Source organism: Gopherus flavomarginatus, chromosome 6 (genome assembly GCF_025201925.1).
Source record: "Gopherus flavomarginatus isolate rGopFla2 chromosome 6, rGopFla2.mat.asm, whole genome shotgun sequence".
Lineage (NCBI taxonomy): Eukaryota > Metazoa > Chordata > Testudines > Testudinidae > Gopherus > Gopherus flavomarginatus.
In genome coordinates, this window is record NC_066622.1 from 38,291,829 (window position 1) to 38,318,339 (window position 26,511).

General features: G+C 44.5%; 1 protein-coding gene across 2 annotated transcripts in view; it reads right to left on the reverse strand.

Moving 5' to 3' along the window:
- Window positions 1–26,511, reverse strand: part of PPARG (peroxisome proliferator activated receptor gamma) — a 112,856-nt gene that overhangs the window by 64,714 nt on the left and 21,631 nt on the right. The window lies entirely within an intron of this gene.

The following is a 26,511-nucleotide window of genomic DNA, read 5'->3' on the forward strand; positions in this document are numbered from 1 at the left end:
TTCAAGTACGAGGGAAGTTAGAATTAAAGTGAGATGTAACGAGAAAAGGAGAAATAAAAGGATTGGTTTATTTTTTAATTTACTTGCACAGCCAACTCAACAAAACGCACTTAACATCCCCTAGTAAATCCTGGGTCAAATTCAATCCTAGTGTAAATAATGACTTAAGCATAGCTGCTTTTAACTCCAACACCAAACATAAAATCCTGAGAAAAGATCATTTTCTTTCCTCTTATAGGTCTTGATCCTACAAGGTGCTGAACAGTATGCCTCCAATCCAGCAAATCATTTAATCATAAACTTGGAGTGCAGTAGTTTGGAAAGATTGTATTTTGAAAGCTAGCTGGCAGTACTAAAAGATGCAACACAGGTACCTAGCTTAATTTTGAAAAGAGAAATAAACATTCCACATAAAACTAAAGAAGACATACTTCTTGTGCTTCTAGACCAGATAACACGGTCACATGTTTACGTAGGGAAGGAATGTAACATATAGGGTTACCAACTTTCTAATCACATAAAACCGAACATGCTTGCCCTGCCCTGCCCTGCCCCTTTCCTGAGGCCCCACCCCTGCCCTGCCCCTTCTCCAAGGCCCTGCCCCCACTCACTCCATTCCCCTCCCTGTCATTTGCTCTCCCTCACCTCATTCACTTGCTCATTTTTACCCGGCTGGGGCAGAAGGTTGGGGTATTGGAGGGGGTGAGGGCTCTGGCAGGGGGTGCAGGCTCTGGGATGGGTCTAGAAATTAGGGGCAGTGGGTTGGGGTGTGGGCTCTGGGGTGGCCCTGGGGATGAGGGGCTTGGGGTGTAGGAGGAGACTCCAGGCTGGGGGGTGGAGCTGAGGGGTTTTGAGTGTGGGAGGGGGCTCTGGGCTCAGGCAGGGAGTTGAGGTGTGGCGGGAGTACAACTCTGGGCTGGGGATGCGGGTTCCAGGGGGCCAGAAATGAGGGGATCAGGGTGTGTGAGAGGGCTCTGGGTTGGATCAGGGGTGCATGAGCGGGAGTGCAGGCTCCAGGAGGGAGTTTGAATGCAGCAAGAGCATCAGGACCAGGGAAAGGGTGTAAAAGGGGGTGCAGGGTGCAGATTCTGAGAGGGAATTTGGGTGTGGGAGGGGGCTCCACGCTGGGGAGAGGGGTTGGGGTGTGGGCTCTGCATAGCGCTTACTTCGGGGGGTCCCTGAAGTGGCAACATATCCTTTGGCTCCTAGGTATAGGGGCGGCCAAACAGTTCCCATTGGTTGTGGTGCCTGACCATTGGAGCTGCGGAGCCGGCACATGGAGTGGGGGCAGCACATGGAGCCCCCTGGCAACTCCTGTGCCTCAGAGCCAGAGGGTAGTGTAAGTGGAAGAACAGCACTTTAACAAAAGTTTTAGAGGGCATTACTGCAAGGCTGAAAATGATGTGGTATCCTGCTCCTAATAGTAGAAGGCTGACTGCAATAGAAATGACACTGTTCTACTATTATTCATAAATTTGGCAGGAGGTAAAAATAATGTATTACCACGCTATCTCTCCAATGATCCAGATGTTAGGTCTGTGGGGAGGAGCCCTCCAACTGAACACAAATTTCCATTGTAGCTACCTGAGCAGAAAGACTGAACACTGTTACAATCTGTCTTCTGTTTGGGCAGCTGTAATTTAATTCTGTGTGAAGACTGTTATGAACTGAAATCAAAACTAATTCTATTAAGATTTTCTTCCAGTATTCTTCACTCTAAAGCAAGGCCGCCCAGAGGGGGGGCAAGTGGGGCAATTTGTCCCAGGTCCCGGGCTCCGCAGGGGCCCCCCAGGGAACGGGTGAGACCCCCGGCCCAGCCCGACCCCGCCTCTGCCCCTTTTCTGGAGCCTCAGTGCACCCAGGACCATCCCTGAATAGCGGTGCAGTGTGGCTCCAGTGGGACCCCCGAGCTCCACCCTGCTCAGAGCCGCATGGTAAGGGGGTGGGGCTGGGAGCTCAGGCCGAGCTCAGCTCCCTCCGCTCGGCATGGAGCTTGCAGCCCCGCCACCTTACCACGCGGCTCTGAGTGAGGCAGAGCTCAGGGGCCCCGCCGGAGCAACGCTGCAGCGCTGTTTAGGGACGGTCTTTAATACGACGCACTGAGATTCCGGGTGAGGGGGAGCCGGGGGGGGGGTTGGCTGAGGGACAGGGAGTCCCAGGGACAGTCAGAGGACAGGGAGGGGGCAGAGATGGGGGGGCGGTCAGGGGACAGGGAATGGGGGAGTTGGATTGTGGGCATTCTGGGGGTCTGTCAGGACTCAGCGGGGGGAGGTATGTGGATAGGGGTCGGGGCAGTCAGGAGACAGGGAGCAGGGGTGGGGTCCTGGGGTGGTGGTTGGGGGTCTCTCGGGGATGGTGAGGGGGCAAGAAGCAGGATGGGTCAGGGATTCTGAGGGGGGCAGGCAGTTGGGGGGCAGGAAGTGGGTGGGGGTTCAGATAAGGGGCAGGGCTAGGCTGTTTGGGAGGCACAGCCTTCCCTACCCTCAGGGGCGGCTCCAGGCACCAGCACGCCAAGCACTTGCCTGGGGCGGCAGGCCACGGGAGGGGGGGCGCTCTGCCGGTCACAGCAAGGGCAGCAGGCAGGTTGCCTTTGGCGGCATGCCTGCGGAGGGTCCGCTGATCCAGTGGCTTTGGCGGACATCTCGCAGGCGGGCCGCCAAATCCGCGGGACTGGGGACTTCCCGCAGGCAAGCCGCTGAAGACAGTCTGCATGCTGTGCTTGGGGCAGCAAAATACCTAGAGCCGCCCCTGCCTACCCTAAAGCTCATTCAGCAGTTTGAGGCTTGCAGAGGAGCCAAGCTGTTAGCTTTTCCATTAGGGCTACCATCCCTTTCACTTCTCAAATGCCAAATTATAGTCTATATTTAATTTCAGTGCCATAGGGAAATTCATGTCAGGGAGGGTAGCTTCCTTTAATATTAGCCACTGGGGGAGGGATCACATGAGACGACCAATATCCTACACCACCTACCTCCTTCCCAACTCTACCAAGGGAGATAAATGCATGGAGGTTAAGTCTATTAATGGCTATTAGCCAGGATGGGTAAGGAATGGTGTCCCTAGCCTCTGTTTGTCAGACGGTGGAGATGGATGGCCGGAGAGAGATCACTTGATCATTACCTGTCAGGTTTACTCCCTCTGGGGGCACTTGGCATTGGGCACTGTTGGTAGACAGGATACTGGGCAAGATAGACCTTTGGTCTGACCCAGTACGGCCGTTCTTATGTTCTAAGCTAAATGAACCCAAAGTTATGGAGACAGATATGAGTCAAGCAAGCCAGCAGAGAAGCCAGCCAGCCAGTAGCTGGAGGGGGAGGGATAGCTCAGTGGTTTGAGCATTGGCCTGTTAAACTCAGGGTTGTGAGTTCAATCCTTGAGGGGGGCCACTTAGGGATCTGGGGCAAAATCAGTACTTGGTCCTGCTTGTGAAGGCAGGGGACTGGACTTGACTCAACTCAACTCAGACCTCTTCCAGTTCTAGGAGATAAATTAATAAAGATGTACCTATTATTTATCAGAAACCTGGAAAAATCTGACTGGATGGGCTCAGGTGGTTCAAAAGTTTTGGACTTTTTTTAAGCAGAATTTTTTATTGTTTCTTTAAACAAACACAGCAAGCAGCAAATATTTGGCCACACGCTTCTGAAACCCCAAACCTTATTCAGGTTTTGGCAGAATAATTTCAGCTTTTCAATTAAAAAAAACACAACAAATTTTGAAGTAAAGCAGACATTGTCCGTGATTTTTTTCTGCTTGTTAAAAACCCCTAGTTTTCAATCCAAATAAAGTTTTTCCAGAAAATATTTGTCCAACTCTTTTAATGAGCTTTAGTGCCTTTTAGCACTAGGTGATTCTGAGAACCAGCAATACCTTGTAAAGAAGTTTTCTCAAAACTGGGCTTTTGCCAAGACACGGAAGGTTTATTTTTCCCAGGGCCGCTCGTGGAGGGGAGCAAGTGGGGCAGTTTGCCCGGGCCATGAGAATATAGTATTGCAATTTTTTTTTATGGAAGGGGCCCCCAAAATTGCTTTGCCCCAGGCCCCCTGAATCCTCTGGGTGGCCCTGCTCTAAAGTCTTAAAAAAAAACACACTCTAAAAATGAAAGCCATTGTTAATTCACTATGCTGTAAAGAAAATTAAAAAGCAGAATCATTACAATAAGATGCATTCCACTACTGTCTGATCATAAACAATATGGAACTTCTATATCTAAAGAAGGGAACCATGAGGGACAAAGAATGTGTGCAGGTATTTCTACCATTCCTAACACAGTGTGATCAGAGCACAAAACTGAATTCTTTAGCTTTTGATTGATTTAATCCAGTTTATCCAGCAAAAATTAAAACACTTTAAAAAAATCAGTCCTTCTCTATAAAACCATCTGTGTTACATTCAGTAATAATGAAATTATATCTCATCATATACAATTTAGGCATTACTTTCCATGAATCATTATTATTTACAGAAAGATACTGATAGGCTGGCAATGAGTCACGGACAGTTTTGTAATCTGAAAAACTGGCTTCTTATTGGAGACTTTTGCCCTCTCTTTGGCGAGGAGCAATAGCTAACTGTGCCAAGCTACTAATTTTTGAGTAGGCCTCCTCTTGTCACACAAGTGGTCTAATAAGATGGCAATGAGCTGCTGATTTTAAAATATACGAACATTCTGTACTGCGTATTACATTGCAAATCTTTAAGATCTAGATACATACAAATTATTTTAATTTTCAGAATTGCACTTGGCCCAAAGACTCAATACAAATTTTGTAACTGGCAGTATTTATATTTCACAGAGGTCTAGTAAAAGTTTTGCTAACTACAGGATATCCATATAATGTGAAAACTTCATATATGTGAAGTCTTAAATCCACAATAAATGGCTGTTTCTTTCTTCAGTTTCTTAGCTATTGAATGACCTAATATTTGAGAACAGGAACAACTTTCAAATCCTTTGTTTTTGGATTTCTATTATATTAAATTAGGTGACAAAAGGGAATACTCTAAAAAATATCCTTCCCTATAGCCCTAAGAACTGGAATAAATCAGAACAAGCCCATTCTGTTGTCTTACAAAAAGGACAATATAATTTTAAAAATCAAGTGATTTTAAAAATCAAATTTCCTGTGTTACAAAACACAGACCATATGTTGATTCCATTGCAGTCATTGCAAAATTTACATCAGCAGGAGCAGGATTGGGCCCAACACTTTAGATTATTACAAGTGAGGTATAAAAAAACTAATTTACTCATCACTAATTATACTGCATGTTGACTTTTTTGGTTTTCCATTGGCTTGAACAAGAAAAGAGATAGTCCATTTCACTTTTATTTTGGTCAGTTTTTAATTGATGATTTCACCATCAGTTTCTGACCTCTAAAAGAGCTGAAATGTATTGAAAATACTTAAGAGACGTACCAAATTCATGGCCACGAAAAACACATCACATCACATCACAACAAATGAAATCTGGTCTCCCCCCATGAAATCCAGTCTTTTGTGTGCTTTAACATTATACTATGCAGATTTCATGGAGGAGACCAGCGTTTCTCAAATAGGTAGTCTTGACCCAAATGGGGTTTGTGGGGGGTTGCAAGGTTATTTTAGGAGGGTTGCAGTATTGCCATCCTTACTTCTGCACTGCCTTCAGAGCTGGGTGGCTGGAGAACGGCGACTGTAGGCCAGGTGCCTAGCTCTGAAGGCAGTACCTTACCAGCAGCAGTGCAGAAGTAAGGGTGGCAATACCATACCATGCCACTTTTACTTCTGTGCTGCTGCGTTCAGGGCTGGGCATCCAAAGAGTGGCAGCTGCTGACTGAGGGCCCAGCTCTGCAGGCAGCAGTGCAGAATTAAGGGTGGCAATACCATACCATGCCATCCTTACTTCTGCGCAGCTATTGGCTGTGGCCCTGCCTTCAGAGCTGGGCTCTTGGCAGGCAGCCACTGTTCTCCAGCTGCCCAGTTCTGAAGGCAGCGCCACTGCCAGCAGCAGCACATAAGTAAGTATAGCAGTACTGCAACCCCCACTCTACAATAACCTTGCAACCCCCCACAACTCCTTTTTGGTTCAGGACCCCTACATTTACAACACTGTGAAATTTCAGATTTAAATAGCTGAAATCATGAATATATGATATTTAAAATCCTATGACTGTGAAATTGACCAAAATGGACTGTGAATGTGGTATGGCCTAGAAATACTGAAAAGGAACATTTTTTCTCTAGAGTGATTCCGCTGATTTTTTTGCCCTGTTGATCTTAAGTTTTGTAAAAGGTATCTTTAACAACGCCTACATTTTGGGCAGAATTTGACCAGTGTCTCTTTGACACATCTTTGTACTATGATTTAACAAATTTTTGTTTTGTATTTCTCTGTAGAAAGTACATGATTACCAAATGAGAACATTACTTGGATTAATAAAGTTTACAGTGAAACCGTGTTATATTGAACTTGCTTTGATCCACCTGAGTGAGCAGCCCCGCCCCTCCGGAGCACTGCTTTACCGCGTTATATCCAAATTTCATGTTATATCGGGTGGCATTATATTGAGGTAACTGTGTACATGCTTAAATCACACTTCAATGAAATTTAAACATATGCTTAAAATCAAGCACATGGTTAAGTGCCCTTCCTGGATAGGGATGCATTCCTGTATCGGGGCCTTATTGCTAAACTACAGGTATTTTGGAATATATATAAGAAATTAGGTTCCCCACAAATTCACTCTTTTCTATGAAAAATTTCTGCCCACTTCTAGTACCCAATAAGATAAAAGCATTGAACTGAAACCACAATCTACATTTTTGAAAAAGGCTTTGACAAAACAGATTCACAACTCTGAAGTTAATCTATTTAGCCAGTTAACTACATTACATTCACCTGAGATACAGAACTGTTACTGTCTATGAAAAAAATTGTATGAGACATATCTAGTAAGTTTGTTCAGGGGCTCACACATAGCTTACCATCAAGGGTGGCTCTATTTATTTTGGTGCCCCAAGCACGGCAGTCAGGTGGCTTTTGGTGGCATTCCTGCAGGTCCACTGGTAATGCAGATTCAGCAGCATGCCTGCATGAGGTCTGCTGGTCCTGCATCTTTGGCATACACGCTGCTGAATTGCCGCCGAAACTGTGGGACCGGTGGACTTCCCGCAGGCATGCCACCAAAGGCAGCCTGACTGACGCCCTCACGGTGACCGGCAGGCCACCCCCCCACGGCTTGCCGCCCCAAGAATGCGCTTGGTGTGCTGGTGCCTGGAGCCACCCCTGCTTATTATAATATGAACACTGGCCAAACCCTCTGTTGCCACTTGCTTGTTTGCAATCCTACCAAAGATTTAAGAATGCATCACTGCAGTGGTGATATGAGAACAGTAATGTGAAAAATCAGATTATTTTAAAGAAAAAACTACACTACCTTGTTTTTTTAAGTTAAATAAGAACATAATAGCAGTGTCTTTTAATAAATAAAATCATGGGCCTTTGTTCTGTAAAAATTATGCTTACTCATTAATTATCAACTAAGCCCCCAATCTGGCAATGATCTCCGTGTGGTTGAACTCCAAGAAGATATGGGAATACAAACCTGATCTTAAACTTGGTATTTCATTTTTAAATGTTAATTTTTTATTATAATGTTTACAGTATACAACTTTCTAAGTTTTTAAAAATTTGATTCTCCTAAATCTCAATGTTTTATATTAACAGGTAAGAACGTTTTATATTATAAGGCAGGTTATGTAAATAACTACATTATAAGTGATCTTTCATAGTATAAAGGTTTTCTTTAATGCAGGAAATAAACTTCTGAGGTGAAAACTTGGCTCCACTGAAGTCAATGGCAAGTCACTTCAATGGAGTCAGTTTTCCACCTCTGGTTACTTTTTCCATAGATTGTCCTGAATATACAGTAACTCCTCACTTAATGTTGTAGTTATGTTCCTAAAAAAAGTGACTTTAAGTGAAATGATGTTAAGCGAATCCAATTTCCCCATAAGAATTAATGTAAAAGGGGGTAGGGGGTAGGTTCCAGGGAATTTTTTTTCATATGACAAAAGACTATATTATATATAGTATAAGTTTTAAACAAACATTTTAATACTGTACACAGGGGAGGGAAGACAGCATGGCAGACAGAGACACACACCCTGTATGTGTGCGTGTGTGTGTGAGAGAGAGAGAGAGAGACAGATAGAGAGAGATGCGCATTGCCGCTTTAAGTAGGTTGACCCCACTCTAAGAACATTGCCTTTCTATGGAGATCAGCAAATTGAGACAGCAGCTACTGCCAGCAAGCTCCCTCTGTCCTGAGCCCTATTGTGTCCCCCCTTCCCCACCCCCTCTATGGAGATAGGGTAAGCAGGGGGCAGGAGCAGGGGGGAGGGGGACACCCTGACGTTAGCCCTCCCTCTTTCCCCCCACCCCCGCACAGCAAGCAGGAGACTCCAGGGGGCAACTCCAAGGAATAGCATGGCAGTGGGGGGAGGGACAGCTGAACTGCCGGCAATTGATAACCTGCTGGGCAGCTGCTGCACAGGGAACTTAGGGGAGCAGGGAGCTGATAGGGGGGCTGCCAGTCCACCCTGGTTCTAAGCCCTCACCAGCTAGCTCCAACGGGCTGCTCTTCTGCAAGCAGTGGACAAAGCAGGCAGTTGACAAACAAAGTTAAGAGGGAGTATTGCACAACTTGAAATGAGCATGTTCTCTAACTGATCAACAACGTAACAACATAACTATGAAAAAACGTAACCGGGAGGACTGTAAGTGAGGAGTTAGTGTGTTATCAAAACTCTCCATCTTTTAAAAAGCCAAAAGGCCTTTTGTAAGAATCAACAGATCTTATTATTCTCAAACAGATACTGTATCAAATAATAGGTTCTTAATACTCACAGGACACGCATCTTAAATAATGTTTCCAAGAAATGAGCTAACGAGGAATATGACTTTAAGAGGGTAAATCACTAATATCATAGATGCAGTTCTCTGCCATGATCGAACACTGAATACTCCCACAGGAGGAGAAGGAACAACTGCAACATGAGTTGAAGCTCATTCCTTGAATTAAAGCCCACTTTTAAAGTCTTTCCTGGCAGTCAGAATATGTTTTAAGTTATTCATAAAAGTGCTTTTGACATATCAAAAAGAATTGGTTTCATCACAAAGCAGCCATCTTCTAAAATTCTCAAAAATGAAATATTTACTTGGATACGTATAAGAAGAGCTGAAGTGCCTACCTATTTTGATAAGCACAATAAAACTAGAAAATGAGAGGGACATAAATAGTGATGAAGGGGGTAAACATGTATCATTCCCCTCTTCCAAAAGATAAGACAATCCACTGCATGCATTAAATTTTGCACAGTCCTCACCTCACCTAGGGTATCACACCCCATTTAAGGCAGGCCCTATTGGCAGCCATAGTCAGGATTCTCTATCCACAGTGCTTCCAACAGAGCTCAACTTTGGCAGAACTGGGGTTGGTGGTGCACCCAGGGACAGAGTGGAGGCACAAACCCTATGTCTGGATGACATTAGGGCAGAACTAGTGTCTATTCTATGATGGGAAGAGATGGGCAAATCCCACACACCCAAATGTGAATATATTTTAGTTCTTCTATTTTGGACAATATCAGTGAATCCTTCTTTAATTTATATTCTGTATTCATTTATGCTGTTAATGCTTCATAAATTAAATGTTCATGTACAGCCAAATTCTGTACTCACTTATGTATGTGGAACCTTTTGGAATGTCAGCAACTGTAAGAGTTTACAGCATTTTTCCCATAGTACCTAAGTGTGCAATTCAGGTATTCATCATTCTAAAGTAACATATTAATAAAGCTAAGAGTCTTTGTGCAGCTATAATCTGATGTACTTTAAAAGCAAAATTTACCTTTTTATTTTTCTTTCAATAACTAAGTTACTTTTTCATATGAGCAAACCTAAGAAACGTATAACCTGTTTAACCACTTTTCAGTGATAAGCCAATCTCTTTTCATACGGCTGCACTTTTGAAAAAAAATCTACATGTAAAAACAAGTAATGTCTAAATGAAGTGCTTTGATGATTATTGTTCCCAGCATCATTATTCTTTCACTCCTATGTATTCAGTGAGAATATATTAAATTCATTCTAACCTTCTAAACACCATAGAAGTGGAAGGGACCTCGAGAGGTCATCTAGTCCAGTCCCCTACACTTAAGGCAAGACTAAGTATTATAGACCATCCCTGACAGGTGTTTGTCCAACCTGCTATTAAAAATCCCCAATGATGGAGATTCCACCACCTTCCTAGGCAATTTATTCCAGTGTTTAACCACTCTGACAGTTAGGAAGTTTTTCCTAATGTCCAACCCAAACCGCCCTTGCTGCAATTTAAACCCATTGCCTCTTGTCCTATCCTCAGAGGTTAAGAAGAACAAATTTTCTCCCTCCTCCTTGTAACAACCTTTTATGTACTGAAAACTGTTATCATGTCCCCTCTTAGTCTTCTCTTCTCCAGACTAAACAAACTCAATTTTTTCAGTCTTCCTTCATAGGTCATGTTTTTTATACCGTTAATCATTTTTGTTGCTTTTCTCTAGACTTTCTCCAATTTGTCCATATCTTTCCTGAAATGTGACTCCCAGAACTGGACACAATACTCCAGTTGAGGCCTAATCAGTGTGGAGTAGAGTGGAAGAATTACGTCTTGTGTCTTGCTTACAATACTCCTGCTAATACATCCCAGAATGATGCTTGCTTTTTTTTTGCAACAGCATTACACTGTTGACTCATACATAGCTTGTGATCCACTATGACTGCCAGATCCCTTTCCACAATACTCCTTTCTAGGCAGTCATTTCCCATTTTGTACATGCGCAACTGATTGTTCCTTCCTAAGGGTATGTCTACACCACGAAATTAGGTTCCTTTTATAGAAGGCAATTTTTAGAAATCAATTTTATACAGTCGATTGTGTATGTCCCCACTAAGCGCATTAAGTCAGCAGAGTGCATCCTCACTACCGTGACTAGCATCGACTCACGGAGTGGTACACTGTGGGAAGCTATCTCACATTTCCCGCAGTCTCTGCTGTCCATTGGAATTCTGGGTTAAGCTCCCAATGCCTGATAAGGCAAAAACATTGTCGCGGGTGGTTTTGGGTACATGTCATCAGTCTCCCCTCCCTCCCTCCAAGAAAGCAACTGCAATCATTTCGCGCCTTTTTTCCTGGGCTGCCGGTGCAGATGCCATAGCACGGCAAGCCTGGAGCCCGCTCAGCTCACTGCTGCTGTTGTGAGCATTGTAAACACCTCAAGCATTATACTGCAATATGTGCAGAACCTGGCTAAGAGATGGCAGCACGAGGACAATTGTGAGGAGGACATGGACACAGACATTCCTGAAAGCACGGAATGTGGCAATTGGGATATCATGGCAGCAGTGGGGCTGGTTGATACAGTGGAATGCCAATTCTGGGCCCGGCAAACAAGCACAGACTGGTGGGGACCGCACAGTGTTGCAGGTATGGGATGATTCCCAGTGGCTGCAAAACTTTCGCATGTGTAAGACCACTTTCCTGGAACTCTGTGAGTTGCTTTTCCCCACCCTGAAGCACAGGAATACCAAGATGAGAGCTGCCCTGACTGTTGAGAAGCGAGTGGCGATAGCCCTGTGGAAGCTTGCAATGCCTGACTGCTACCGGTTAGTCAGGAATCAATTTGGAGTGGGCAAATCTACCGTGGGGACTGCTGTGATTCAAGTAGCCAGTGCAATCACTGATGTTCTGGTATTAAGGGTAGTGACTCTGGGAAATGTGCAAGTCATAGTGGATGGCTTTGCTGCAATGGGGTTCCCTAACTGTGGTGGGGCGACAGATGGAATGCATATCCCTATATTGGCACCGGACCACCTTGCCTACCAGTACATAAACTGAAAGGGGTACTTTTCAATGGTGCTGCCAGCACTGGTGGACCACAAGGGACGTTTCACTGACATCAACGTGGGATGGCTGGGAAAGGTGCATGACGCTCGCATCTTTAGGAACCCCAGGCTATTTGAGCAGCTGCAAGAAGGGACTTACTTCCCAGACCAGAAAATTACTGTTGAGGATGTTGAAATGCCAATAGTTATCCTTGGAGACCCAGCCTTCCCTTGCCTCCATGAATCATGAAGCCATACACAGGCAGCCTGGACAGTAGTAAGGAGTAGTTCAACTATAGGCTGAGCAAGTGCAGAATGATGGTAGAATGTGCCTTTGGACGTTTAAAAGCGCAACCAATATTCCTATTGTTATTACTGCTTGCTGTGTGCTCCATAATATCCATGAGAGTAAGGGGGGAGCCGTTTATGGCGGGGTGGGAGGTTAAGGCAAATCACCTGGCTGCCAATTTTGAATAGCCAGACACCAGGATGATTAGAAAAGCACAAGTAGGTGCGCTGTGCCTCAGAGAGGCCTTGAAAACCAGTTTCATGGCTGGCCAGGCTACAATGTGACAGTTGTGTGTGTTTCTCTTTGATTCAAACCTGCCCCCTTTGTTGATTTCAATTCCTTGTAAGCTAACTACCCTCCCCCCTTCGATCTCAGCTGGCAAAGGAAATAAAGTCACTATTGTTTTGAAATTATGCATTCTTTCTTTATCAATTTTTTTTAAGAAAGGGAGATAACTGATAAGGTAGCCTGGGTGGGGTAGGGAAGGAGGGGAGGTGGGAAGGACAAGGCCACACTGCTTATTGTAGCCACACTACAAATCAAAACTGTTTGAATGACAGCCTTCTGTTGCTTGGCCAGACTCTGAAGTGGAGTGGCTGGGTGCCTGGAGCCTCCCCCAGTGCATTCTTGGGCGTCTGGGTGAGGAGAATATGGAACTTGGGGAGGAGGGCAGGCGGTTGTACAGTGGATGCAGCGGCAGTCTGTGCTCTTGTTGGCTTTCCTGCAGCTCCATCAGACGCCTGATCATGTCCGTTTGCTCCTCCATTAGCCTCAGCATTGCATCCTGCCTCTTCTCATCGCGCTCACTTAATGCTTTTCTGGACTCTGCCACTGAATGCCTCCATGCATTCAGCTGTGCCTATCAGTGCCGGAGGACTGCATGAGCTCCAAAAACATGTCATCGTGAGTGCATTTTTTTCACCTTCTAATCTGCGATAACCTCAGGGATGGAGATGATAGGCGGAGCCTAGAAACATTTGCACCTGTGGGGGGATAAAAAGGGAGAGTAAAATGTAAGATGATACATTTCTGAGAACAAATGGGAGACTCTTTCACAGTGAATCAAGCAATTCACAGCAGACAGTACATGTGCTTTAGGAACAAGGTTGAATTTTGCCTTTTACATTGAGCGCCTGCTAGTATGGTGACACATCACATACAGCTGGGCAACAGAATTCGGTTTCCAGGCAGCCATGGTAAGCCAAAGGGTATGTGGGTTTGGCTTCTAATGCCTTCATAACATGTGGGAATGTTTTCAAACTGCAGCACCCTCCTTTCCCATAGCAAGCAATGTCAGTTGGGTTTGCCATTTAAAAGGAGGGGCTGCAGTTTTGGGGTGGATGTGAAGCACATTGCTCCCCTCACCCCACTGCGTGGCTATTTGGGATGATCCCTTCACCCTTTCCCCCACTACGTGGCTATTCTCAGGGATGATCCCTTTTAGCCAACCACATACAGCCCAGCATGAACGGGGTCCTTTTACTGTTCCTTTACAAAAATTCCCCTATTTCAACCAGGTGACCATGAATGATATCGCTCTCCTGAGGCTAACACAGAAAGATATAGACCGAATTTTGCTTGAATGCAACCAAAACCCAGGACCATTCGCTGTCATGTTTTGTGCAGTACTGATTCCAGACTACTTGCTATTGGCTTGATGTGGCAAAGTGTCCTACCTTGGAGGACGAAATAAGGCAGCCCTCCCCAGAAACCTTCTGCAAAGGCTTTCAGAGTACCTCCAGGAGAACTTCATGGAGATGTCTCTGGAGGATTCCCATTCCATCCCCAGACACGTTAACAGACTTTTCCAGTAGCTGTACTGGCCGCGAATGCATCCCAAGTCTTCAGGGAAAATCAAACACTAAACACTATTGCTTTTAAACCCTGTACTGTAGTTACAAATGTGCACTCACCAGAGGTGCCTTCTCCGCCTTCAGGGTCAGGGATCCCACCTTGGGAGGGTATTGGCTCCAGGGTTGTGAAAAGGCCCTGGCTGCCTGGGGGAAGGATTCACCCCTTGCCTGCTGTGCATTCTCCTCCTCCTCCTCCACAAATCCTCCTCCATGTTGCATGAGACTCCCCCCTTGCAGGTGTCCACGGACAGCGCTGGGGTAGTGGTAGGGTCCCCCCCAGAATGCGATGCAGCTGATCATAGAAGCAGCATGTATGGGGCTCTGACCCAGAGCGACCGTTTGCCTCCTCTGTCTTTCGGTAGGCTTGCCTGAACAAATTGACTTTCATGCAGCACTGCTGTGTGTCCCTGTTGTAGCCTCTGTCCATCATGTCCTGTGCGATTTTGGCATGTATATTAACATTTCTTCTTTTTGATCGGAGTTCGGCCTCCACAGATTCTTCTCCTCATACAGCAATCAGATCCAGTGTCTCTCATTCACTCCATGCTGGAGCTCATTTGCGATTCTGGGGGGACTGCTTAGTCACCTGTGCTGCTGAGCTCGCCACGCTGACCAAACAAGAAATGAAATTCAAAAGTTCCCGGGCTTTTCCTGTGTCCCTGGCTAATGCATTAGAGTTGAAAGTGCTGCCCAGAGTGGTCATGTTGGAGCACTCTGGGATAGACCCCAGAGACCAATAACGTCGATTTGCATCTGCACTACCCCAAATTCGACCCAGCAAGGTCAATTTTAGTGCTATTCCCCTTGCTGGAGAGGAGTACAGAAGTCGATTTTAAGAGCCCTTTAGGTTGACAGAATGGGGTTGCTTGTGTAGACGCATTCTTATAAAATCGATCTAATGCGGCTAAATTTGACCTAACCCTGTAGTGTAGATCGGGGCTAAGTGGAGTACTTTGCATTTGTCCTTATTGAATTTCATCCTATTTACTTCAGACCATTTCTCCGGTTTGTCCAGATCATTCTGAATTTTAATCCTATCTTTCAAAGCACTTGCAACTCCTCCCAGCTTGGTATCATCCACAACCTTTATAAGTGTACTATCTATGCCATTATCTAAACCATTGATGAAGATATTGAAAAGAACCAGACCCAGAACCGATCCCCGCAGGACCCCACTCGTTATGACCTTCCAGTATGACCGTGAACCACTGATAACTACTCTCTGGGAATGATTTTCCAACCAGTTATGTACCCACCTTATAGTAGCTCCATCTAGGTTGTATTTCCCTAGTTTGTGTATGAGACGGTCATGCGAGACAGTATCAAAGCCTTACTAAAGTCAAGATATACCACATTTACTGCTTCCCCCCATCCACAAGGCTTGTTACCCGGTCAAAAAAAGCTATTAGGTTGGTTTGACACAATTTGTTCTCGAGAAATCCATGCTGATTGTTATTTATCACCTTATTATCTTGCAAATTCCTTAATTATTTGCTTCATTATCTTTCCAGGTATAGAAGTTAAGCTGACTGGTCTGTAATTCCACAGGTTGTCCTTATTTCACTTTTTATAGATGGGCACTATATTTGCCCTTTTCCAGTCTTCTGGAATGTCTCCCGTCTTCCAGGACTTTTCAAAGATAATTGCTAATGGCTCAGATATCTCCTCAGTCAGCTCCTTGAGTATTCTAGGGTGTATTTCATCAGGCTCTGGTGATTTGAAGACATCTAACTTGTCTAAGTAATTTTTGACTTGTTCTTTTCCTATTTTAGACTCTGATCCTACCTCAGTTTCACTGGCATTTACTATTTTAGACATTCAATCGCCATCAACCTTCTTGGTAAAAACCAAAACAAAGAAGTCATTAAGCACCTATGCTATTTCCACATTCTCTGTTATTGTCTCCCCTCCCCTCATTGAGTAACAGGCCTACTTTGTCCTTGGTCTTCCTCTTGCATCTAATGTATTTATAGAATGTTTTCTTGTTTCCTTTTATGTCCCTAGCTAGTTTGATCGCGTTTTGTGCCTTGGCTTTTCTAATTTTGTCCCTACATACTTGTGTTATTTGTTTATATTCATCCTTCGTAGCTTGACCGAGTTTCCACTTTTTGTAGGACTCTTTTTTGAATTTTAGATCATTGAAGATCTCCTGGTTAAGCCAGCGTGGTCTTTTGCCATACTTCCTATCTCTCCTACGTAGTGGGATAGTTTGCTCTTGTGTCCTTAATAACGTCTCTTTGAAAAACTGCCAATTGTCTTCAATTGTTTTTCTCCATGCTTCCCACAGGATTTTACCTACCAACTCCTGAGTTTGCTAAAGTCTGCTTTCTTGAGATCCATTGTCTTTATTGTGCTGTTCTCCTTCCCACCATTCCTTAGAATCATGAACTCTACCATTTCATGATCACTTTCTCCCAAGTTGCCTTCCACTTTCAAATTCTCAATCAGTTTTTCCCTATTTGTCAAAATCAAATCTAGAACACCCTCTCCTCAGTAGCTTTCTCCACCTTCTGAAATAATTTTTTTTTCTCCAATACATTCCAATAACTTGTTGGATAATCTGTGCCCTGCTGTGTTATTTTTCCAACAGATGTCTGGGTAGTCATGTATATCTGGATAGTCATGTATGTCCTCCCACATATCTTACCAAAAAAGACATATTGACTTTGAAGTGACTTCAGAATGCCTGTGCAGACAACGCCAGATCAGGACATATGCATGGGAGCTTGCTATTGAGACTGAAATTTCTGTATTCTGCAATATAGGGAGAAATACCTAAAGGGAGTCAATGACTCAGTTATGAATTGTGCACTAACATGAAGTTAGCTCATACAGTGCCACTTCTGAACATTTTGTTGGGTTCCAGAGCAAGAAAATCTTCCCTCATTCCTGCTTCTTTTGGGCTGCAATATAATTGCATGATAACATGCATTGTACTCTATATTTCATATGCTTTAGTTTTTCTTAGGAAAATTGCGAAGATTAACTACCATAAAGGAGAGTCTCGGAGTAATAGTAACTTAGCATTTTTCGAAACCTGATTATGACTGAATATTAACAGTTAGAGAAGAAATATACCATGAATCACTTAACACAGTTGTACTAGCTATAAAAATGATCTGCTACTTTATTTTAGAATTAATTAACATATAAAAACCATCTTGAAAATTTATTTTTATGGTAAACATATTTTCTTATGTTGAATTCACAAATTTTTGCTCATAATAAATTTCTTTGGGCCAATTTTTCACTTTTTTCACTTACTGTATCCCTTGCCCTCTATAGAAATAGTACGGTTATGGTTAGGAATTTTCTACTTTATTTTTTCAAAGGATTTCTGCAGTGCATTTCAGACAAGACCAGGAAACTATAGTAACTATAGAACAGGAAACACAGAACAGAATTATAGTAACTATGGAACAGAGATTACCCAGAAGCCCCAGAACAGACCTTATTTATACAACAATACAGAATGGACTGAAATTGCAGTGAGATCATAGAATCATAGAACTTGAAGGGACCTTGAGAGGTCATCTAGTCCAGTCTCCTGCACTCAAGGCAGGACTAAGTATTATCTAGACGAGTGCTTTTCAAAGTCGGGCAGTCGCTTTTTCAGGGAAAGCTCTGGTGGTCCGGGACGGTTTGTTTACCTGCCACATCAGCAGGTTCAGCCGATTGCTGCTCCCACTGGCCGCGGTTCGCTGTCCCAGGCCAATGGGGGCTGCAGGAAGTGGTGCAGGCCAAGGGATGTGCTGGCTGCCCTTCCTGCACCCCCATTGGCCTGGAGTGGCGAACCGCAGCCAGTGGGAGCCGCAATTGGCCGAACCTGCGGACTCGGCAAATAAACAAACTGGCCCAGACTGCCAGGGACTTTCTCTGAACAAGCGGCAGTCTGACTTTGAGAAGTACGGATCTAGACCATTCCTGACAGGTATTTGTCCAACCTGTTCTTAAAAAGCTCCAATGATGGAGATTCCACCACATCTCTAGGCAATTTATTCCAGTGCTTAACGACTCTGACAGTTAGGAAGTTTTTCCTAATGTCCCAACCTAAACCACCCTTGCTGCAATTTAAGCCCATTTGCTTCTTGTCCTATCCTCAGAGGTTAAGAACAATTTTTCTCCCTCCTTCTTGTAACAACTTTTTATGTACTTGATGTATTGTCACTTTGTGCTCACCTCTGTCAGCATCTAAATAGACCTGCACGGTCATACGGCACTCTCCATCTAGTAAACTCAGATCATTCCTCCTTGGTATCCACTCTGCTCCTGCATTCTAGTATTAAAAAATAACTTCCCTTTCGCCTCAAAAAGAACCATGCCATTATAAACAAATTTACATATGCTGCCCCAAACCTAATATTCTGTAACAAACGAAAGAAATGTCACTGTGACACACCCAGCAGTTATTTTAAGCCTGGTGTCACCCAAACCTCCTTGCAGTTTCCACAAGCAAATCACCTTTTCATGCATACGCCGAAGTGGGTATTCACCCATGAAAGCTCATGCTCCAATATGTCTGTTAGTCTATAAGGTGCCACAGGACTCTCTGCTGCTTTTACAGATCCAGACTAACACGGCTACCCCTTTGATACTTGAACTTGACACCTTTTCATAGTCTTTTCTTAGAGGCTTCTGTGAGAGCAGTATAGAATTTAGCTAGATGCAAATCTGTTCAAGTTTCCCATTCAGAAGAAGGCTTTCTTTCAGTTATCTTTACTAAACTGATTTAATAAGAATACTGCTTGTGTGTGTGTGTCATTTTATCTCTCTTCTCTCCTAAGGGCTGATATTTCTGTGTGCTGAGTGCACGTACAACACGGAAAACCTCAGATAGGAGACACAGGGTTAACATTTCAACACAAAATATGTAAAGTCCTTACCTTGTTACAAATGTACAAATTTACAGTATTCTATAGCAATACATCTTGCAATGTTCCAAGCTTGCTCAACATTCATGCAAATTAAAACAGAACAGAGTGCTTTTCATTTTAATGTGTAGAATATTTATTATGTTCTCTCCTGGATTTTTCCTGTTTCTATGGCAGCAAGCCACCTGCCCTTCCCTCTGCTCCCCTCTTCCCCACCCTGAACTATTTCTCCCTGGGTCTTGCCTTGATTTCCCAATTCCTTCATTCTGGAGTCAATATTTCTATTTTTTTCATCAGCACAAGATTGTATGTATAGTACCTTGCCTTCACCTATGACAAAAGGAATATTATGATTGGCTGGCAGGGAGTGAGGTGCTTATTATCACTAGGGTTGCCAACTTTCTACTCGCACAAAATCCTTGCCCTGTCCCTGCCATGCACCTTTTCCGATGCCCCGCCCACTGCTCACTCCATTCCACGCCCCCCACTGCTCACTCTCCCCACCTTCACGCACTCGTTCATTTTCACTGAGCTGGCTCAGGGGTCTGGGGTGCAGGAGGGGGTGAGGGCTCTGGTTGGGGGTGTAGACTCTGTGGTGGGGATGGGGATGAGGGCTTTGGGGTATAGAAGGGTGCTCCGGGTTGAGACCGAGGGTTTTGGAGGGCAGGAAGGGGATCATGGCTGGGGCAGGGGGCTGGGGTGCGGGGAGGGTGAGGGCTCCAGCTAGGGGTGCAGGCGCTGGGGTGGGGCTGGGGATGAGGGTTTTTGGATGCAGGAGAGTTCTCCGGGCTGGGACCAAGGGGTTCATTGGGCAGGAGGGGGATCAGGGCTGAGGCAAGGGGTTAGGGCCCGAGAGGGTGTCAGGAGTGCAGGCGCTGGGCGGCGCTTACCTCAAGCAGCTCTCAGAAGCATGAGCATGTCCCTCCTCCGGTTCCTACCGCTTACATGGAGGTGCAGCCAGGCGGCTTTGTGCGCTGCCCCATCCTCACGAGCCGCCCCCGCAGCTCTCATTGGCTGCGGTTCCTGGCCAGTGGGAGCTGCGGGGGTGGCACTTGGGACGGTGGTGTGCAGAGCCCCCCGGCCGCCCCTACACATAGGAGCCAGAGGGGGAAAATGCCAGATGCTTGCTAGGACTGTGTTAGTGTGTGGAGCCCGCTGGCTGCCCCTACACGTAGGAGCCAGAGGGGGAACATGCCAGCTGCTTGCTGGGACTGTGGCCGTGTGTGGAGCCTGCTGGCTGCCCCTACGCGTAGGAGCCAGAGGGGGAACATGCCAGCTGCTTGCTGGGAACTGCGTGACATGGAGGCAAGCAGGAATACTGCCAGCCCCACTGCACAGTGCCGCAAACCGGACAGTCAACAGCCCGGTCAGTGGTGCTGACCTGAGCCCCCTGGATCCCTTTTCAACTAGGTGTTCCGGTTGAAAACCAGACACCCAGTCACCCTAATTGGCACAGCTGACTTTCCCCTTGTCCTTCCACCTCAGCAGTGTGTCACTCTAGCACAGGGGAAGGCAACATATGGTACGTGTGCCGAAGGTGGCACATGAGCTGATTTTCAGTGGCACTCACACTGCCCAGGTCCTGGCCACCTGTCTGGGGGGCTCTGCATTTTAATTTAATTTTAAATGAAGCTTCTTAACATTTTAAAAACCTTATTTACTTTACATACAACAATAGTTTAGTTATATATTATAAATGTATAGAAAGAGATCTTCTAAAAACTTTAAAATGTATTACTGGCACGCGAAACCTTAAATCAGAGTGATTCAATGAAGACTCAGCACATCACTTCTGAAAGGCTGCGAACCTCTGCTCTAGCATTTCCCAGGAATGCCATTCAGCCAGAAAGTATATCAGAAGAATTTAAAATAATATTATCAGCCTGGCTGTAACCAGCTCCCATTTTTGTACCTTCAGTGCTGTTTCTTCATTTGGTTGCACCTATAATTTGTAGACACAAAAATGGAGTCCAGAATTTGAAAGATTGCATATAACGTTCTTTAGGTATTAACTACAGGGGATCCTGAGTACCTATGTACTTCCTATCCAGGGCAAATCTCCCACTGAAGGTAATGGATAATAATCAGCTCTATTAAACAATGATGGAAACTGGTTAATATTCTCTGACAATAGTTTCTGCCCTTCTGGAGTCACAGTGATATAAATTTTCAGCACAATGGAAAATTTGGAATTTTAATATCCACGAACAATGGGTCAGTTTACTAACTGTTGCAAGCCTAGAATGTCCTTACTTTGTCATGTCATGTATTTAACATATTTTGCAAATTCCTTTGTTTTCAGCTATAATTAAAGAATCTGCATGAGTCTGAATCACACATAAACTGTGTTGCTAACCCTCGCCTTTGACAAATCATAAGTCAGACCCCCCCCCCAAATCAATAGATTGGCTTAAAAATCATGAGGATTTTTTAAAAATTAAATGTTGAGTTCTCTTTATTTTCCTTCCAGTTTATGAGCCTTTAAAGTGCTCTTAATTCACATATCTGGCTGACAACAGGAGCCCCAGCCACCCAGGGCTAACAGCGGGTGCCTCTCCTCAGGGGCCCTGTGAAGAAGGGCTCCCACTGTCATCTCCAAGTGGCTGTGGCTCCCGCTAACAGCCCCCACCACCCAGGGCTGGCTGAGAGTGGGAGCCCTGGCAGGCCAAAGCTAGCTGACAACAGGAGACTCTTCTCGCAGGGGCCCCACCAGGAGGGGCTCCCACTGTCCTTCCCGGGCAGCCAGGGCTCCCATTCTCCGCCCAGGGTGGGCTGACAGCAGTGGCCCTGGCTGTCTGGGACTGACAGCAATTTCTAAGTAAAATTATGAAATCCGACTCATGATCTTGGTTTACAACTCTTAAATGTTAGGATTTCTGTTTCCAGCCACAGTTGGAAAAAAAAATCTGACATTTTGTTCTATCACGAGATCTTGAGCCAGGCTTAATTTTACTTCAGAATCGGATCTCTCACAATTAATTCAGGAAAGTTGGCATGTCTGCCTAAAATACATTTCAATGACTCTTTGTATTGTGTATATAAATATTGTAGGGACTCTGAAATGTCCCTCAACCCTAACCTTGGATAGAAAAACTCTGCAGGACAGTTTAGTCACCATGTCCATTTTCATCAGGGGACTCTCCAAAGCCACAAATGAGAGGTGGATACCTGCCTATAGGAATAGGACCACAACCACTAAGTTCTCAGCAGCAGCCTGTCAGGATTTGTATCAGTGGCCTTGAGGTAAAAAGCTACATATTCTATTACCAGGTCTTTGAACCATTCATCTTCCCTACCTGTATTTCTTAGAAAATATCCAAAAGGTACTAGTCCACATTAAGTTTCTTCTGTTTTCTTTAAAGATACAAACAACCAAGTATTTGCTTACTGGCTTTGACTTTATTTGCCACATTTCAACCCAGTGAAAAGTGTTATAGTCAAATTCTAACTCCATGAAATTAGGAAAAATGATTAAGTGGTGATAAAACACTAACTATAGTGGTATAAACAGGGTTGTTACACTGAATTTTATCAGCAATAAAAGGAGAGAAAGGAACAGATCGGGTAAATTTCAGTTCCTTTCCCTGTATCATGTGCTCTTGTCATCTCCTTGCCTCTTATATATTTAAAATTGTATTAAAAATTCCTTTTCTAAGTCATCCAACAAGACATATAACAGCAGATCTTTTAGCTTAATATGCTATACATATTTATATCAATAAAAAGCTTAATCACATTTTCATGTTTTTCCAGAAAGTTTACTAAAAGAGCGTAAGTCTGCATATAGAAAAAAAATCGCATTAACATTTTCTAGATGTAATCACAATTAATATCAATATACATTCTTTTTTTGAACAATTAAATATAAAGGCATTATCACAATCTTGGTAAGTTTGTAACTTTTATATTGTTTAAATTCTGAACTATAAATTGGAATGTGGTCCATATAGTCTGGAATCCTTAGGAACTAAAATGCTGTAGTTTTAAATAATTTTCCTCAGTTCATTTTGGCAGTATGCAATAAATTATGTTGTTATGCTTCAGTAATTTTACAACTGGATTTATTTTCTAGGTAAGCAAGTATCATATGAGGAACTAAAAGTTTTTATTGTGACTTTTTGTAACCCTTCAAGCATGCCTATGAACAGCTAAATATCATGTGGTTGGTGGGATGTATTACTGCACTCAGGATGTGTTACTGTGGCATTTTACTGTTCAGAAATAATTCAAAAACAGATTTTTCCCCTCTTTGCTCCTGTAGTTATTCCCAACCTAAACAAAAATCAAGTTTGCAAATTTCAAATTAATTTGAACCAAAATTACAATGCAAATGACTGAACTCTAACAACACTGATTTCTACTCAAAGAACTGTTATCAGATTACAATATATTTAAAATTGAGATTATAGCAAAAAATAAATTCATAACAGACCTCTGAATGACAACAAATGCAATATACTGTAATGTAGAGCTAAATGTCAGGAATAGGACATTTACTGCATTCTTTTCACATGCAGAACTCCCAATTAAACTTTTCTGAACTATCTCAAATCCAAAATTGGGTCTTTAGAAGCAGGCTGCCTCCCAAACCTAGCACATCCTGTCCTTTGGGTAGTACGACCAGTATGCCTGCTCTAATTGTATTATCTCAATTCACACACAGAAATTCCACAAGAACAGACTTTTTTTGCAACAGTTTAGTTGACCCCACACCAGACGGTTGGGTCTAATGTAGGAACAAGACCAGGAGCACAGTAAGAGCAAGGACAGAATTGGTCAAACTTTACCTCACCATCTGTGACACTGAGAGCCCCTCAATACCAGCTGGTAGAGGGCACACCATACCATGACTCTCATCAGGGCTGTGCCCCAATGTACTGTTATCACAATATATATCGCAAAGGTATCATGTAAGGTACCATATATAAACTAGTTACATGCTGGTCCCAAAAATAATTGTGTGATGTAGGTATGTATTCTATACAAAGAGTTCTAGATGGGCGCTGAAAATACGTTCTTAAAATGCGTGTGGGATGCAGTGCATGAATCTAGTGTGCCCTAGACAAAGGAATGTGTGTTTACCTGTCTTACTGATTTAGTTATAAGCACAGGAGAATAGAAGCGTATTTGCATGTAATGTAAACAAAGCCATCAAACTAAACGAGCAGGGAGAAACCTCTTTAACAATAATGCCAGGGGACAGAATCTGCACACCAGGAAGAGTTCCTGCTCTTGAGGCAGAGACAATGGACACTGAGCAACATAAGGGAAGCAAAAAGACCTTTTAATTATCCGTCGCTGAGGGGATGACAGTGTACATCAGGCTCTAAGCCTATGAAGGCTGAATCTTCATGGCCTGAAAAGCAAGAGCTGCTGGAAACTTGATGTGAGAAATCTGTTTAGACCAAGATTGTAACTTGATGAAATTAAATTTCAGTCAGTAGAATGTATTGTATTTGTTTTGTTTTACTTGTGTAAGGGGACTGTTGCCCCCTTACTAACATTCAGTTGGGGTGTTTTGGTTGGCTAGCTCCCAGTACTAAAAGGGGAAGGGTCGATGGGAAATCAGGACCCTGAGACCGACAGTCACCAGGAACAATGGGAAGAGGCCAGCGCTCCAAGTCAGCCTGAATGACAGAGTGGGCAGGCTAATCAGGGACTCAGGAGGCTGGGGGGGTCCTGTCCTCCATGTGAGCTGGAATTGCTTGGGTAAGACAGAGTGGGGCCAAGCTAAAGAGAAAGCAGGGACCCAAGCTGAGCTGGGAAGCAGAGCTGTGCCAGATCCAGAGGGGCCAGAAAAGCAGCCCAGGAAGCAGGTCAGTGCTGGGAGCAGAGCTGCAGCCACAGAACCAGAGACATGGCCCAGGGAGAGAGCAGATCCTGTGCTGGGAGCAGAGCTGCAGCCACAGAGGCAGGTGTAATGAGCAACTGAGGCCATCCAAGGGGGGACCTTGGGCAAAGGGCCCAGAGCAGAAAGACACCCTCAACCAAGGGTCCTTGCAGACCGGACTGAGAGGGGGATCTTAACCTGACGGAGGGCTGACTCTGGGAAGAAGGGTCCCACCACTTAAAGCCCAGAGGTGTGTGGCCACCACCATTGCAAGTATTCAACCTGCAGCATCTCTGCAGCACAGCCAGGGCCTCAGAAGGAGACCTGGGACCTACAATGAACAGACTGTGAAGTGCCTTGACATTCCAGAGACAGTTTGTAATGTTCCCTGCCACAGAGCAGGGTGATGTGTTTTCCTTTACCCTTTCCCATTTTTCCTTATTCTTCTTTAAAATCAATTGTTAATTAAACAGCTTGTGTTTGCTTTAAATTGTATGAAATGATCAGTGAGTCAGGGAGGTGCCCAGTGCAGAGTGCACAGTCAGGCTCACAGTTCTGAGTATCCTGCATATAATGTCATACTATCCAAACTGGAATAGGTTTGGAATTTAGGGCCTAGTTTTGGTCCATCTCTCATGCTTAACTTCACTTACTACTTCTGAATATTTTCCCTAAAAATGGGAACATGGAAAGGGGCCCAATCCTAATTTTACAACCCCTAGCCACCAAACAGAGACTCCTGCCTTCCCCAGGTTCACAAAAAGAAACTTTTCATGTATCCACTTGCCCTCTTCATCCAGGCACCCCTCCATTGTACTAGATGAGCTTGCAGAGTGTGTGCATGCAACAACATGTAAAATTGTTCAGTACAGATGACACTCATATTCGGAGAACATCTGAACTATGGGTTTGTCTTCTGCTGGTGTAAACTGGCATAGGGTCTGGTCCATAGTTCAGAAGCATATACTAGATCAGTGCTTCTCAAAGTCAGGCCGCCGCTTGTTCAGGGAAAGCCCCTGGCGGTCCGGGCCCGTTTGTTTACCTGCTGCATCCGCAGGTTTGGCCGATCATGGCTCCCACTGGCTATGGTTTGCTGGTCCAGGCCAATGGGGGCTGCGGGATGCGGCGCAGGCCAAGGGATGTGCTGACCACCCTTCCTGCAGCCCCCATTGGCCTGGACTGGCAAACCGCGGCCAGTCGGAGCCACCGTCAGCTGAACCTGCAGACGCAGCAGGTAAACAAACTGGCCCGGACTACCGGGGCTTTCCCAGAACAAGTGGTGGACCGGCTTTGAGAAGCACTGTACTATATTACATAGCTATATATCATATGTTCACTTATTCAGACAAGACAATAATACACCTGCGTTGATAGCCTGGCTCAACTTAAGTCAATGGCAAAATCCCTATTTACTTCAATGGGGCTGAGATTTCACCCAATGTTTTTTTATTGCTTAGGAGACTTGTGCACCTTTTGGTCAATACCAGGACATACCATATTTAAACCCTGATGGCGAGCACAGCCAGGCATATCATGGGCCTCCTCCATTGAATCTCTGTTGTGAGCCAATCAATGGTTAACCACTTTGACAAAAACATTCCTGTGCAGTAGTTCCTGTGGGAAAAGGTTACACATGTATTGATACCAACTGCACCAACTGTGGTGCATGGCATTCAGAGAACTGAGTTCCACACCTTCAGATATCTTTCAGGGAATAACTTACACTTAAGAGACATAGTTCACCTCACATATCTTGAATTT